This window comes from Eptatretus burgeri, chromosome 2 (genome assembly GCF_056783735.1).
Source record: "Eptatretus burgeri isolate ZD-2024b chromosome 2, Ebu_testis_v1, whole genome shotgun sequence".
Classification (NCBI taxonomy): domain Eukaryota; kingdom Metazoa; phylum Chordata; class Myxini; order Myxiniformes; family Myxinidae; genus Eptatretus; species Eptatretus burgeri.
Window position 1 is genome coordinate 51,970,828 of NC_140962.1, and position 17,500 is coordinate 51,988,327.

A 17,500-nucleotide genomic window follows, 5' to 3' on the forward strand; every position below is an offset into this window, starting at 1 on the left:
CTTAGTTTTTTAAAAAAAAGCTGGTCAAAAAAAGTATGACCAGCTATCCATGAGGAACAAAAGTTTCACACACATGACATCATAGGTCACATGGTTTGGCAGCCATATTTGATTTACCCCAAAACCTATAAAAGATCTTCTTCTCCAGAACGGCTGGATAAATTGACGGGAAACTTCATCCAAATGTTCCCCATGCCATGGGTGTACAAGTTATTAAAGGAATAATTGAAAGGTCACATGCTTTGGCAGCCATATTGGATTGAAGAAAATATTAAATAATGTTTTCTCTGTAACCGCTTAAGCAATCGATGTGAAACTTCCCATTTATGATCTGGTGGTGATGGAGAATCTTCTTCTTCTTCTTTCGGCTGCTCCCGTTCGGGGTCGCCACAGCGGATCATCCGTATGATCCGCATAGTGATTTGGCACATGTTTTACGCCGGATGCCCTTCCTGACGCAACCCTGGTCGCCTCTTACGACACAGGGATCTAGTAGTGATGGAGAATATAAGTTTTAAATTTCAACTTGATTGGACGCATGGTCTGGCAGCCAGAATTATTTAATTTTTTGATATGGGTTCTTTTTTATTTATTTATTTATTTATTATTTAAAATAAAGCTCACTTGGCTGTGCCTGGATGAGTATGAGGGTAGAGGAGTGGCAGCTGAAATGGGAATCCTATCCAGGTTCCTCCTGATGACTTCATCTTTGCTTTTTGCTTCTTCGGATTCCTTCACATTACTCAAATGCAGGACTGTACCGATTTGGTGTTCCATTTGATATGAAATGAATTTATTTTAATTCCATTCTAAATTCAATTGAACAATGAATAATAATTTTTTAAAAACGTCATGGGTCAGGGTCAGGGTCAGGTGTCCGATCAAAGCGGGATGTCTTGGTACCCAATCATCACTGCCAGCAGTTATAAAATGGCAATTCTAATTCTGTCTCTTATTAATTGCATAACACACCAGTACACAAACGCCACCCAAAATACACTACACAAAATAAGTCCTAGTGTGGGTATGCAATCTCTGATTGCTCTTTGTCTTGTTACCTCCAACACCGAAGGTGAAGGAGGTTATGTTTTCACCCCGCTCTGTCTGTCTGTTTGTTTGTTTGTGTGCAGGATATCTCAAAAAGTTGTGGACAGATCCCGATGAAATTTGGCGGGCAGGTTCGTTGTGTGACAAGGACGAACTGCTTAGATTTTGGTGAAGGCACGAATCCGGATCTGGATTCGAGAATTATTTAATCTTAAAAGTGCTTCTTCACCATTGAGAGATATGGCCAAAAACGATATGTAGCATGATATTTCAAAAATGTATTGGGCCCGATATGTTCTGATGGATCAGGCATTACGTGGCGGAGGTATGCGCTCCACCGAGTACCCTTCTAGTTTGGTTATGTGATGTGTATGATGTTTTGTCTAATTGTTTTCTTTGTTTTCTGCACTCTTTCCCATTAAATCTAAGTTTTCATTGACAACTGAAGCTATGAGATACCCCATCATATTTCACAACCTGGCTGGATTCTTCAGGGACCATCTGAGGGGAGGAAAGATCAATGTTGGCATCTCATGCAAGACAATGGATTCCAAGATGTTGGTGCAGCTAGATGTATACAGACAATGTTGGTCTTGCCTGTCAAGAGAACATGACACAAGAACCAGCTCGAGAGAGCAAAAAATCCTGCAGAAGCATGCATTTTCAGAGCCTGAGACTTCACAGACTTTGTTGGAGCACTTATACTGCAATTTAAAACCAACAGCAATACTATATGTGGTTATATATTCCTTTTTAAACACCTCTGCTATTTCTGCCTCCAGCTGTGTGAAATAAATAATTCTATAGATCATGAATGTCATGGAATTTCAGAAACAATATTGCTGTTTGTGCAAATTTTGATGTGAAAAACAAACCAAATGAATTTCTTTTAATCGAATGCCAAAAGAGAAAGAATGATAAATGGTACATCAGTTGGATTGGATTGGATTCCTGGCCTTACGATGAACTGTTGTACAAGTGCTCTACAGGTCCGGTATTGCATCCCAAAGTGCATCATCCTTCAGATGGATGTTATGCTGGGTGTTCCATCTGCAGTAACTTTCTGGATACTAAAGATCCCACGGCGTCTATTGACAAAAGAATAGTCGAGTTATCATCAGCAAGCTGGCCGACGTCCAAATCCCTGCCAGTTTCACTCAAACATATCAGTCCTGGCCAGCTGGTTCATCAAAGACATGGGCCAAACATACATGCTCGATGAGCTTGCAACCGACTGCAAATTATCAGGATGACTTTGAAGAATTTTGGACATTTCAAATCTATCTATTTCCATATTTGACTGCAATTAATTTACAAATTCAGCCTGTTGTTTGCCTCAATCACTGTGGTGGGGCTACGTTGCTGATATACTGTCATTGCCGATGACATACCTCCAATGCCAAGTTAGCATTTGGTTTAAAGCTGTAATATCTTAGATACATTCAAAAAAGTTCTTCCATTTTAATGTTTAAAGTAGTGAAGGTTTCAAAGCTGAAAAACAGATGTCATGTTTGTACTGAGCAGGTGACCTGGAAATGATTCTTACACAGACGAAGAAAATGGACCACAAACTTTTCCATCAACACCGAGATATTCTATTATTTACATTTGGCAAGCGAAAGGTAACCGACTGTCTACCCATGAGAAATAAACAGCCCCCGTCCCTGCTCTGCCACCCATTTGATAGTTGCAATGCAACAGCCATAACTATGCAAACACAATTACTTTGATAAGGAGCACAACAGCTCTTGAATGGTACGATTCGCTGCAAAATGGCTCAGTTAGATGCTGAAAGCAAATTAATTTATCGATTTGTGTTTGAAAATAAAGAAACATTCCAGAGAAGTCAACCTTTTAGTCTCTGATTTCAGGGGAAGAACCATCTTCATATGTATTCTTGATGGTATTTCATTCAATTTATGCGGTGCACAAGGTGACCTTTGAAATGTAATGGTGACCACAGAACGACCCGGGATACATCATGAAGGAGAGAGGTGCAATGTTGGAGAAAGCATTTTACAGTGAGCGCAACATCGTTCAGAATGTTACAAAATGTGGAACATCGTGTGTCCGTGGCAGGTTTGAGTTGATTTTAAGCTCTTGCATGATATTTTTTGTGCAATGGTTATGGAGAAGCATAAACATATGATACTTTACATGGTACTTTGGGATCACGGTATTTGCCACATGAAAAAAAAATACATCTAATATATAAAGCTCTTACTAACCACTGACACACTGACATATATTAAAGATCAGGACCTTATGGGTGATGAAGAAACCTGAAATTTTGAGTGCCGATGGACATCAAAGCCGGGTAACTGGAAAAATTCACAGAATTGGACATCCGTAAATGAAAAACATAAACAAGCAAAAAAAAAAAAAAAAATGCAAGTGAGTCACCTGAGACAAAAGGGAAGCACGGTAATTTTGTACCAATGGACATCATAGCTGATACACCAGGAAAAAATCACAGAACCGTGAGAAATCATCCGTAAATGAAAATATAAATAAATTAAGAAAAAAAAATTAAAATAAATAACTAATTTAATTATCAAATGCAGGTGAGTGATAATGGGGAAGCACGATTCATATGTGTAAACACATCCTGCTAGTATATGAAAATATAAATAAATTATCCTTACTTGTGTAATTTGTGGACAAAAAAAATCACAGAACCACTGGATATATATATATATATATATATATATATATATATATATATATATATATATATATATATATATATATATATATATATATATATATATATATAAATCTCCTCTTCCAACTCCGTGCAGCCACACCCACAACTCTCCGTCCTCCTCTCCCCATTTCTTCCCATTCGTAACGTTATACAGGGAACTTTAGTACATGAGAAAGCCATTTGGCCGATCATGCCTGCGTTGTTCCTGTCCCCGTTTGTTAAGAACAATATTAAAAGTAAATAAAGATGGAATGTAAAATTCACAATCACTTCCCACTTTCTTCCCTTATCCTGATTAGAATTCACAGACTGGTGTTTGTTTGTCACGCTACTACTCCTACAGTTCGAGGCCAATTACATCCAGACTTGCAACATAGAATTAGCGTGACCCCAATTAATTGATAGGGGTGTTTTTATCTTTACCGGTGGTCTTGGGGGGCAGGGGGGGATTGGGAGGGACAACGCAAATTCTCAATGTAAATGTGTATTGTGCAGTGCCACCTCCAAGTTTTCCCTGGTATTACAAGCCTCCACCATTTACAGTCCAGTATTCCTGTCCCCACGTTTTCCAGTGCAGTAAGATGTTTTGAATTATAAGCAGTATGTGTGTTTCTGCTTCATGCACATAACCTGGGTTTTTTTTTGCTTCCACAAAGCTGTCAGTGCCTATACACCACTCAAATAAGGGTGTGTGTCAGAAAAAGGTGATGCATGCGTGGAATAAGATCGCCCATTGGACGGGTACTCTGCTAGTAAGGATAATAATGAAATTGCTCGTTGAGCAAGGAATTGCCAGAATAACTTTGTCATATCTCCATGATCTCTGAAAAAACAAAAACCTGGAAATCAATTTGGTTCCAAACGTCGATAGTGCTACTGTTTAATGAGTTATAGCACTTAGTTTGGTCATGATCATAACTTGGAAGTCAATCAGATTTGAAATGGCGTTTTTATCGCAATTTGAAAGTTTTGACCTAACCTTCCTGACATTCGACCCCTGACCGCCAAGAAGAGTGTTGGTGTGACACCCCAATGAGACATATGGTTGGATGCAGTATTGGAAGATGCACATTTTGGATTTGGTTTGAAGTCGATACGACCATTTTAGCGGACGTTATTGTGAAAACAAGAATTTCGGTTTTTCGGTGACCTTGACCTTTGACCTAGATTCAGCAAAAACAACAAGTATCTAAGTTGGACCATGGCTGACGTCTGTACCCAATTTGGTCATGATCGCTGAAACGGTGTGGCTGCTACAGGGTAAACAAACACACAAACAGACAGACAAGCCGGTAGGCAGCGATGGGTCGCCGAGCATGGAAACTATAAGATATAGAGCAAAATGGATGTCATATAGCAGATAGGGAATCACCTTAAGATTATGCATATCAAATCTCATCCAGTTCCATCTACTGATAACTACTCGGTATCCATTTGAATGAAAAGTACCGAAAATGCGGTTTAAAATCGGAAATCCCGAAAGTTCGAGGGGATTCTGTGGGTGAACAAAGATCTAAATCGAAAATCCGGCTATATCGTTTGTGCACAACGTATTCCAGACGATGAGTGTGAATTTTCATGACCATCCGACTATAACCCTAGGAGGAGTCGCATTTGGCGCGAAGGCACCTCCAGCTCTCGCATATTATCGATTTTTGCACTAATTGACCTTTGACCCCTGACCTAAGCGAAATCGGTCAATATGTCCTGAGGCAAAGTTGTAGTACTCATTGAGTACCATGAACCTGCAAAGTTTCCTTTGTATCGTTGCACTCACCTGGTCGCTCGGGGGCCTTCAATTTTCACCAATTTTCGCGCATACCCTAATTGTAGGGGGCGCTGCGGGGAAAGTATTCCATATATCACAAAAAACGGAATATATTTGATAGTGCATCACCTGTAGATCATTCGTGCCAAATTTCATAACCCTACGTGGGATAATGGCTTTCGGAATCAATTTCGCATGAACGGTACCGATTTTGAAGGTTTTTCCGTTGTTGCGAGGGAACCAAAGCGTCCCAAGCAACCATCACAATTTCCAAAGTCAAAAAGCCATAAGATGTACCTACCACCCGAGTTTGGTCAAAATCCGCCCACATTTACTACCAATTATGCTGACAAACGAACAAACATCCAAACAAACAGACAGAATTACTGACAATAAGGGTCACCTATTTCGGCGACCCAACAAACAGGGATGAAAACATAACCTCCGTCCACCTTCGGTGGCAGAGATAATAAATATCATTACTGTAACTTTTTGCAGTTATCTCATTAATATTAGTCCAAATGAGCATTCGTTTTAAAAAGTGTCCATATCATTCATCTACTGAGGTCAAAGAACAAAGGAAGTAGGAATATAATCAGTATTAGATACCATAAACATAGCAGGCTTCATGAAAAAAGGTACAACACAAAACATTAGACGTGAAGACGTAAACTTAAAGAATACACACCGCATTCAAAACCACTCGCAATAAAAACAAACAAACAACTTAAGGCACTTGTATGTGATCGTAATCTATCTGCAAGTTTTGTATTTACATGTAAAGGTACAAACAAAAGTTGCAGGTTCAACACCATGAAAAATAACATTGACCCTCCTCAAAGACAGAAATTGGAATTCAATTAAATTTTCATGGAATTGCATTGAAACATTAACAACATCGTCTTGCTGATCGAAATAAGTTAAAAAAAAAAATCCCTGATGACATTCTGGTGAAATTAAGCTGGCAGTTTCATCTGCTTGAAAATGTAAAATGTTACGTAAGTAGGCCATTATATTTGGCTAAAATGGCCCCATTCCAGATACCTTGTGGGTTGAGGGAAAATTGACCCCTTATGTAGGATTTGCATGATTAAAACGAGAATATATTCCAACAGAAGAAAGTAATGACTGTACTTGGAAAAGCAGTGTGCCACGACGAGTGACAAAGCTGCGTTTGAATCGTTGCATGGAGCTGCAGTTTTGGAGAAGAGATCTGTGGTCAATTATTTGTGCCAACGACCCAGGAATTCAGAACACGCACCACGCAGACACATCGTTTTAGTGTACCACAAAGGACAAAGGGAAATCATCCGTCATTAGAATGCATGCCATCGATAATGGTAAAAGATGCCTGCAGTGCAGGGCAGCCAATGTGAAATTCTGAAATGTCAGCAAAGTAGAAGATGTTGAGAAATGAGAAGCAAAACGAGAGTGAACAATGACGATCAAAAAATAGCAAACTTAGCCAATAACTTAAAGAAATAAAAGGAAATGTCATAGACCGACAACAATGCTTTAAATACCTTATCTGAATAAGATAAAAAAAAATTAAGAGTGAATGTCTCTTGTTATTGGTATTTGCAATGATGCAATCATCTCCACAAAGTCAGAACCTCTAAATATGCTGCTCAGGGAAAAATCACTCACAATATCGATTCCCAGTGAACGTGAAGCTGAGACTTTGGAGAAACTTCCATCGGAGAGACATTGTAACCAGAAGGATTTTCACGTGTGCTATAAATAAAGCAGTGTCGGTTTACGTTATAGGTTGATGGGATATCAATGTTTTGGTTTTTTGTACGGCTAAACAAGTTTAACGATCACCTCGTTGTTAAGAATTCTTCATTGCATGAGTTGTCTCAGAAAGTTTGTTTCCCATGGCAGACTTGAAAGCGTTAATCTAGTTACATAACGTGTGCACATCCCATCATTTGTTGTCTTTAACCGATACCTCAATTGATTGATTATAATTTATTGAAAAGGAAGGATCAAAAGGATGTCACTAACGGGCAACATACTTCATAACAATCAAATTGGCAACAATCAGGGATGCTGCACTGCAAAGTTATGACAATGAATTATAATCCATGCACTACAGATCTGACCTGCAATATTTATGTCCTAGAATACATGACAGTGAATTTGGTGGACGAGATAGTGTGCTATGTCAATAATATGCAGGACAATTTGGTGTGCAATGGAATAAATATACAACTAATACAACCCCCCTCCCTTGCCGCCCTTGCCCCACCACTTACAAGTTATCAATTGCTTCAAGCAATGGCAGCATGAAAGAAAAAATAATAATTTAACTGGTTATTTATTGCTTTGGATTACGGTTTGCTGACCTTTCTGTAACATTACATGACAACAGAGAAAAATGAGTGAATATGGACCCTTTTTTATGGATTTTCCAAATTCCAACTTCATGAACGGGTCGATGTTTTATTTGACCAGCTCATGTCCATGAATCACAAGACCCAGAACGAAAGAGTACCACTTGTTTGTGATGATGGAGGTATATTGGATGACCGACAGAGAATACGGATGGCACAGATCGAGTGTGAAAGGCCCAGTAGCTTTGACAGCACTGTATTGAGATCGCACACAAAACGTCATGAATGTGTGAAAACATAGCAGTAGATAGCTGAAGAATATAAATATGAAGTTGCGTGCCCGTTGCATTATTATTACATTATTTATTGTTTTAAGCCACGTTCGCATTTGTAATTTGTGTGAACGCAGGTTAAGTCCTGGCGCAAAAGCAGGGATGAGGGAAATGTGGAGGGATTATTTGGAAGGGTATTATGGAACTAACTAACTTTTCCGGTATTCATTGAAAAAGGAAATGCGAAATAAAATACAACAGACTAATTTGGCTCAACTAACTGAGCTTCTGTATTGCAATGTGTATTCTGAACTCAAAGGAGAGAGAGAAAGAGAAAGAGAAAGAGAAAGAGAAAGAGAAAGAGAAAGAGAAAGAGAAAGAGAAAGAGAAAGAGAAAGAGAAAGAGAAAGAGAAAGAGAGAGAGAGAGAGATTAAGAAAAGTTACTTAATGATATAATTTCTTCATCACTATCTGTGGGTTAAGATTTTACATAAGCAAAAAGAAAAAGTCAAACGTAAATATTAATTTCCTTTCAAACAGCTTAAGGATAAAGTGACATGGAATGATCTTTACCACCACCCAAAAAAGCGTGCAACAGATGACACAGATGAAAATATGGCAGAAATATTTAGATTTCCTGCTCTGATAGAAGTGTTTTAAAAGATACCACTACAAGCAAACACAACCAATCCCATACAGTAATAATAAGCAAATGCATGCATTCCAGAGTCGTGAGGGGCAAGAAAACCCACACAGCTGTTTATAGATGATCAACATATCAGGTGTTGGTGGTGACTTGTCTCGCTTTACCAAGACACTTCGAGCTCGAGTTTGACAATAATTATGTGTGATGTACGAGGGTCTTGCATTTAAAGGGAGACGAAACGCAAGACTTCAAAACCTGAGAATTATTCGATCTGATCGTTATTTACTTCTTCACTTCACATTCCAAATTATAACAAAAACAATGCACCATTAACCGGCAAATTAAATCTTTTCACTAATTTTTGAGGTTGGCCCACAGTGTTGTAGTCAAGTCCACCTGCTCCGAGTCCGAGTCCTGAACTTAAAGTGTATTGTCAATTGGCAACGAAATAGCAAATTTATTTCTGTTTATCTTACTATAATTCACTGTCTGTCCGTCTGTCTGTTCCCAGGTACCACAAAAACGGCTCAACCGATCGCAACCATTGTTTGGGTGTGTAATCCTGGGAGCCCTTGGAGTAAAATGGGCATAAATATAATAACATGACCCCCTTGACGGCTCCCGTAGGGAGCTGGTGCTACGAGTGTGTTCAATGGGTAATCCCAATCCGTTTCCATTTCCGGTTGCAGTTAATCTATCTATAATTCCAGCAATCTCTGTGTGCTTGTGTGTCTGTGACCGCTGTTTCTCGACAACCACTGGTTCGATCTAATTGAAACTTGCCAGGTATATTGCTGGGGCCCTGAGTATGTGCCTTTTCAAGGTTTGATATTAATCGGACAAGTGGTTCCCAAGTTATGGTCATTTATTTACCAAACCAATGACAGGACACGGTGCTATGACATCACAATTCTTTTTTTTACACGTACTGCCACGCACGTATGGGCATGCACTAGTATTTTGTAATAACTGCAACAGCAATTTTTAGATCCCAGTGGAGGATCTCCAAGTCTTACTCACGTTGTTCTTCTTGTGGACTTTTTTGTTGCACAGCCTACAGTTTTCATCGAAACTTCCTGAAACTTGGCATATATATGTAAAAAATACCCTGCGCAGACAGTAACCATCTCCGATTTTGAAAATTCCTCCTAGAAAAAAGTTATGACGTCAAAATATCTCCGCTAATGGAAATCGCCTGAAAAATTATCTCTGAAACTTGGCAAGCTTTTTGAATTCTGGTTGTGGGAATCGAACAGGGCATTAGCGGAGATGAATTACTGCACATATGATACATCACTATGACGTCATATCAATTTTATGATGTCATTCCTATTTTTTGACATTTTTTGTTTCACAACCCAGAGTTTTCATTTTTTGACATTTTTTGTTTCACAACCCAGAGTTTTCATCGGATCTTCGTGAAACTTGCCATGCATATGCAGAAAGCCCACGCGCAGGCAGTAACCATCTCCGATTTTGGAAATTCTTCCTAGAAAAAAAAGTTGATGTCATAATATCGCTGCTAATGGAAATTTCCTAAACCATTATCTCTGAAACTTGGCAAGCCGTTTGAATTTTGTTTGCGGGAATCAAGCCGGGCATTAGCACAGATAATTTATCGCAAACCTGATACATCACAATGACGTCATATTCGTTTTTATGACGTCATTATTAAGAGGACGAGGATCTTAGCCCATTCGAGCTTGTTAGCTTTGAACTCTGAAATTTGTTTACTTTCTCATGTGTAAAATAGAGTTCATTATTTGAATGTAATTGTAATTTGATGTAATTAAATGATTATGTGGTGATCAAAAATGTAATTTTGAAGTTTTGTTATGGATTTGCATGTCATGTGACAGTCTGGCATATGTGTGCTTCCTTTTTGTGGAAGGAGCCATTTTGTGAGCAGGGGCCTCACGTTGCAGGTGTTTTTTTCTCATACTAAATGGAAGCATGCATAGCTTTCAAAGGAGTTTGTATGTGAGTACCATTGTTAGTTTGTCACATGAGCGTTAGATACATTTATGTAAACTACAAGCACCCACTCCCTCCGGGAGCTGTCAAGGGGGTCATGTTATTATATTTATGCCCATTTTACTCCAAGGGGTCCCAGGATTACACACCCAAAAATGGTTGTGATCGGTTCAGCTGTTTTTGCGCTACCTGGGAACAGACGGACAGACGGTGAATTACAGTAAGATGTGTAAAGTGAATGAGAAATTTTAATATTTTATAATTCTGTTGCTGATGCAACACTCGTTAATTTCAGTACATTTTGAAGGTTTCCGTCAGTCTGACATGCATAAGTTTGAGTTCTCTCTTTCTTGTTGTCAGTGTGTTCATCTCCGAGCAACCTGTGCATGTGGATAGGCTCAGTGCTTGGATTGTGACCATCGTGTTCCAGTAGCATCTCCCCAGGTGACAGATGGGGGTAAACTGCCCAGCAAATAATTACAGAATAATTATTCCGAGTTAACGACTTTATTCATCAATTGTAATTAACAAATTGGTTAACGAATTGTAATTAATGCAAGCCTGGTGTTGGCTTAGCAGTGAGGGTGGCTGGCTTGGGATCGTAAGGTCTTGAGTTTGAACCCCGTCAGCTGCTGAAATAACACCAGGTGGGATTGACTCAGCCTGTCATCCTTCTGAGGTCGGTGGAATGGTCAGCCAAATAGGGATGGGGGACTTCTCGGTCATTACCAACCAGCACCATCCCCCCCCCCCCAGCACCATCTCCCCCATAATTAGATGACCGAGCATTGTTTTCTCTCCTTTGTTGTGGGTGATTGGTTTCACCCCATCCCCCCACAACCCCCGATCCACCATCACCCACACACACCATCCCCCCTCCCTTCTCTCACTCCCGGAGAAAGCAGGCATAGTCAAATATGCCTACGTCTCTGCAGCGACATGTGGCAAGGTGCGCCCATCCACAATAGTGCATATAACTATGCCACTGTATGTTCCAAGCGATACTTGATACTCGATCCTCGATCATACCATACAAGCAACAACACACAGCTGATATTGGGCCCTACAGGTGTAGAGACTGGCTATACACGATACACACATTACACATTACAATTTGGCATTACTACAAAAGGGCTTTGTATGGTGTGCCTGTTATAAATCAGAGGCAATCACAGATCTTGAACTTCCACATGCAGGTTGCATGCACGTGTGCGAGAACTTAAAATTTTCAATGTGATAATGTAACAAACTTTTGGTTTGAAATGAGCAATAAATGTGCTAAATGTTGCCAGACTTGAGCCAGAATTGGAGCAAGTGCTCGAGTTCTCACTATCCGAGTCTGAGTCCTGAAGAGTCGAATCTGAGTCCAAGTCCCCCCCAAAAATGGACTCGAGTACTACATCATTGTTAGTCCGGCTCTTTCCTTTGTGAATCTATGATTAGCAGTGAAATGCTTATTTCCATCACAAACTGTGAAGAAGACCAGTACATTTCTCGTCTGTATCGCTCATGTGGCTTATACTCCTCGGTGAGTGTCCCACACTACCCCGCTGCATGCTCCCTCCCCCATCTTACACCGTGCGTGCATCCCACTTCCCTATCCCCACCCAACTATCCACATGTCTCGCTTGGATTTCTGACTCCCTACACTCACAAGTCAGCATGCTGTCATCAAAGGAACCCATCAACCCATTCATCTCTTCTCCCATTGGAGACTAGACTAATCAAAGGCAGTGTTTTGGGCCCATTCTTATTCCTCATCTACATAAATGACCTCGATGATGCTCTGGAAAACAGGCTCTTCCTTCTTTCAGACTCGTTCAGAATCCCATCCTTCCAATAGGCAGACAGCAGCTGAATCTCTCTCTGTTGATATGGAAATAATTAGACTCTGGTAGGATAAATAGAACATGTCCTGCAATCTTCATAAATCTCACAGTCTCACCCAATCGCTGTGGAAGATCATCAATCAAACCCATGTATCGATTTCCTTGGTCATCCACTGGAAAAGGTTCAGTCTGTTGAACATCTTGGCCTCACCATCAGCCATGACCTTTCCTGGGCTGACCACATAGCACAGCTGGCTTCCAAATACAGACAGGATTCTAACTTATCCAATCTTAAAGCCTCAGGCACACCACAGAAGAAGACCAGAGAGACCGACAAGACATGGAATACTTGATTGGACCTGTTCGGGCACCACAAATCCAACGGGGCGTGTCTGCAAAAGCCAGAGGCAGGCAGCAACCATGGTCATGCAGGTCAAAATAAGAGCTGGCATGATGCTAGAGAATACAGCCTGGGTGGAAGAGGGGTGCATGGCATGATAGTGGGAGACAATGGATCTCTCTTCCCATCTGGTGAGTTGTGCATCCACTTCCTCCTCCGAACTCCTGCAGACGTGACTCTCCAACCGAACCCCAGACTAGACTGAACTCAACTGACTGTACGTACTGTCCGGAGTTTCTTTTATGACCTTGGCTTATGCAACCCTGCCCAATGACGTCACCAAGCCCTGCCCGCTCTGTGCTCATTGACCGTTCAGGCACCACTCAAGCCAAAGCACCACCCCTAAGCTTCTTCACTCGCAAATGTTCAAGACTTGGTGAGAATGCACCTGTATGTGTGCTCCAGTTGGCCTGCAAGGCTGTTATCTCTCAAAAGGAAATAAAAGACAGATTTACAGGGGATAATACATTAAAAAGGGGTTCATGGAGAGGCAGTTTTTGACACAAACATTGGGAGGAGAGATGACATTCTTCCATCTATATATTAATACTGAAGGACCAATTTTGTGCTCCTCCTCGCGGTCGCGTCACGTTTTTCTCGGTCCTGTGACCTGAGAAGTTTTGACACGGTGTTTGTACGTCAAAGTAGACACGTGCACAAATCAGGGGACTTCTTCACAAGGAGTAGTGTACACCAAAAATGTCGTGTACGAGGACGTTTTGTAGGCCTCATTAGGTAAGGCCATGGAGTACATCGACTGGGATCCGGCTCTTACAAGAGCCGCCACTGGTTGTCACATTGGGCTCATGGAACGGAATCCGTCTGTGACGGGGTTTCGGCTAGTTACGATTATTGATACATATTCAGATTACAGTTCATTTTGCCTTACACTAAAATACTCCCTTATGAGAGTAAGGGAGCGGGTATACTCTTACGGAAGTACACTAAAATATGAACCAAGGGAAATAACTATTGTATTCTATACATTCTTAGACCCTTGAAGTCATTTCCACAACAATATAAAATGAATTCCCTTCCAAGGAACTTCAAGACAGGAGAAGTCTAGGTTGGCCATCAAGCTTGTTTAATGGTGGCCAATCTCTGGTTGGTTGTCTGTGCTCGATCCTATTGAAATGCTGAGCATCAAGCAGGGAAGCAGCCCTTACCATTTTAAAATCTTCAGTATAACTTGCACAGGATCGGGTTCAGGTTTGAAGCACCAACCCCCCAGACTTAGAGAGGATGCTCGAACTATTATGCGACCGAGACCGGTATGATAATCATCAGATCTGTTCCTAATTAGTTTTTTTCCAATTCTGACCTTATATTCCTTCATCTGCAAGATACATAACCGTAGACCGCTGTTGGAAATATTGTGCATGTCTTTTTTAGTTGCGAAAATCGAAGATTTATCAAGCATATTGGTTGGTTGCGTGCGTTCTTCTGTCTGTCTGTCCGTTTTTATGTTTATCGACTACAGGTTACAATTTTAAACTGATGTTCACAAAACCTCGTCACATGCTGGAGTTTGTTATAAGCAAGAAGCCTGTTGTTTTTGAGGTCAAAAGGTCAACAAATTTGTCAAATCTCTAAAATCCTCAATTTTCATCTGATTGGCGAGAAATTTGAACTGGATTTGCAGATCGGGTCACCGATTTCAACCACTAATTATTTTTGAGGTCATCTTCAACCAAAAAGGTCAACATAGGCCAGATTTCTAAAATTGCCAATTTTCATCTGATTGACTTGAAATTTGAAGAGTATTTATATTTCAGGTTACTGAATTCAACCACCAATAATTTTTTTTAAGGTCAAATTTGTTTTATGGACGTCGCAAGTATCGTGCTATGCACGATATCTTTCTTGTTTATTCGTTTAAGTCTTCATTACAATCTTCACTGCTTTTGTCATCTTCATCGAACCTTTGAGGAGCCAAACTTTCTGGAGATATAAAGAAAAAAAAAACGAGGAATAATAAATGTTTCCAATTCAGAGATGAATATGGATGAGATCAAAAGTCACCAGATAGGTGGTAAAACGACTACGTGAAGAGTGCCAGCCAGTGGGTCATTTCAATGACCAATCTTGGAGTTTGAGAGGAGTTCATTGATCAGGTAAATGCAGAAACCATCGTCATTGTGCATTAATATTTGTAAAGCGGTTATTACAAGTTATACCTTTAGGTTTACTGATGATACAAAGCTTGAATGGAGGAAGAATAATGAGGAACAATGAGAGCAGATTGTGGGGCTTAGGATTCATTAAGGGACTGGGCTGGAAAATGGGAAATGAATTTTAATGCACATAAATACGGAGTTATGAACGAAGCCGTGTGGAATACAAATGTGAAATGCTTTAAATGAAGGAACTTAATAGCAAGAACTAGGGGCTTTGAAAGGAACAATCAGTGGTGTAATCAGTCATTGCTGGAGGATATATCGCCTTCAAGTTCGATAGACTGTACACAAAATAATTTTTCAATGTAAACCGTTTACCCATCTTGACATTAATAGTGTGCAACAGATTTCAAATTTCACTTTCTACATTAGCCATGATTAATCTCTATGTTGTCACATAATTTGATTAATTCCTCAAAATAATTATTGCTAAAAATTCAGTGTATTTATCATCATTTGACATGATAATGTTGCCACTGGGATTTTTTCATAGAGATGGAAGGAGCTTATGAGGTTGGGTGGTTGGGGGTGGGGGTAAAACTGCAAATATAAATTACCGTTATTGGAGGAGATTTTTATGTGACCTGCTCATGGTAGAAAGGGAAGGGGGTTGTAGTACTCGATCAATATTAAATTTGTGGGGGGGGGGGGGGTGGAGTACTCGATCAATATTAAATTCCATTGGGGATGCTTTGGAGTTTTATTATCAAAAAGGCAAAAGCACAATTTAATTGCTGCAATGGATCTTATAATGGAATGCATTACTTGGATGTGATGTCATAGTGATGGCATAAGATGAAGAACGAATTGCTATAGCAGAAGCCCAGAGGAGGAATTGTGAATTTGGACAGAGCACAAGCACACAATTACCTTCCATATTCAAAAGGCACTTTGGGTATTTAACTTCCACGTGTGAGTGGTAGCTCATGAGGTAGTTGCTTAATGCCCTCTCCGAAAGGTCGGCATACTCTATGGTGCATCACCATGCGACCATAGCACCAGTATAAAGTTTATCGTCGGAAGCTATTCTGTTTGGAATCGAAAGCTAACCAACTCCGGTCACTCTCAAGCTTGTGTAACACCAACACAAAACTTTGTAGATTTTATTGCAATGGAAAAGGGGGTAAGGAGGTGAAAAAGGGTGAGCAGGCAGGTGGCAGAGAGGACAGACCAAGCCCGTAGCTCTTGAGCTGAACAACACAGCTGACGACCCACACTCGGCACTCAAATGCACAGCCAGATAGTTGCTTGGTGATATCGGGAACGCCACGTGACACCACCCCACAGTCGACTCCCATCTCCGGATAGCCGGTGCTTGGTGTCACGTTTGCTGCCTCAGATCCAAACAACTGCTGCTGGCTTGGTCACTGCAGGGCTGATGCTCTGAGCTAGGACTACTGTGACATTACCGTACTCTGTTTGCTTGTACTCTTTTGATGTTGCTGTCTTGTCGTCGCCAAGTCAAGCTCAGACCAGCTGGAGCTACAGACTTTTCACTAGTCCCATAGTAAGCTGCATTACCCGCTCGGGGCTCCATACGATCGCTTGCTGACTTGCGCTTCACTTGTACCAGCCAGTGCCATGAGGAATCAGCTTCATCCTGAGTCCCTGGCTCAGCTGCAGTCACCAATTCTGGCCACGTAAAGATTATTTTGACAGTTAAAAAGAAAGAAAGTAATATGATTGACAATTGAGAAATGTGGTGTTGGAGACAAAAACAAATTCCCTGGACTGCAAGAAGAACAAACAAATCAGTGCTTGCAAAGCAATAAGACGACCATGTGCAGTACATTGGATTTGCTGATGCTGAAGAACAAACTGTCATTGTCTGGGCACATTATCCATGAAGAAAAATAGTCTGGAGAACTCATCCATGCAGGGTATGGGAGAAGGAAGAACAGGAAGAGGCAGACCTCGTATGTGCTGCGCGAATGGGGGTAAACGCTGCAACCAAGCTGCCTCGACCAGAGCTTCAGGAAGCAGTGGAGGGTAGGGATGTTTGGAAAAATCTGATCATGAATGCCACCAGAATTTGGTTCCAACTTGACGGAACTTGAGAACTGCAGCCTTTTTTTTGAACCGGCAGCACTTTTTCTTTGGCTCGTCTCATGGCAAATCTTCTTCTCTTGCAAGTTCATTTTTGCATGAATGAGGTGCTTTCCCTGCTCTTTTAATTGCATGTTCTGCCTAACTGGTGAAATCCGTGCCTTTTCATATCTCTACAGACGTTTTTGTATGCAAAGTCAAGGTTTATAGAAGAGCTACAACACAGGATGGATCAGGACATGACAGAACAATAGGAACAGTGGATAGAGAAGGGACAAGATGGATATAGAACAATCT

General features: G+C 40.6%; 1 protein-coding gene and 1 long non-coding RNA gene across 8 annotated transcripts in view; one reads left to right on the forward strand and one right to left on the reverse strand.

Annotated features, from left to right (window-relative positions):
• Nucleotides 1-17,500, reverse strand: part of LOC147032042 (sodium/calcium exchanger 1-like) — a 424,503-nt gene that overhangs the window by 258,016 nt on the left and 148,987 nt on the right. The gene's annotated exons all lie outside the window — the stretch shown is intronic.
• Nucleotides 16,526-17,500, forward strand: part of LOC147032045 (uncharacterized) — a 35,117-nt gene continuing 34,142 nt past the window's right edge. The window contains exon 1 of the long non-coding RNA XR_015055018.1: nucleotides 16,526-17,146. This is a non-coding gene — a long non-coding RNA (uncharacterized LOC147032045). The remainder of the gene's footprint in view (nucleotides 17,147-17,500) is intronic.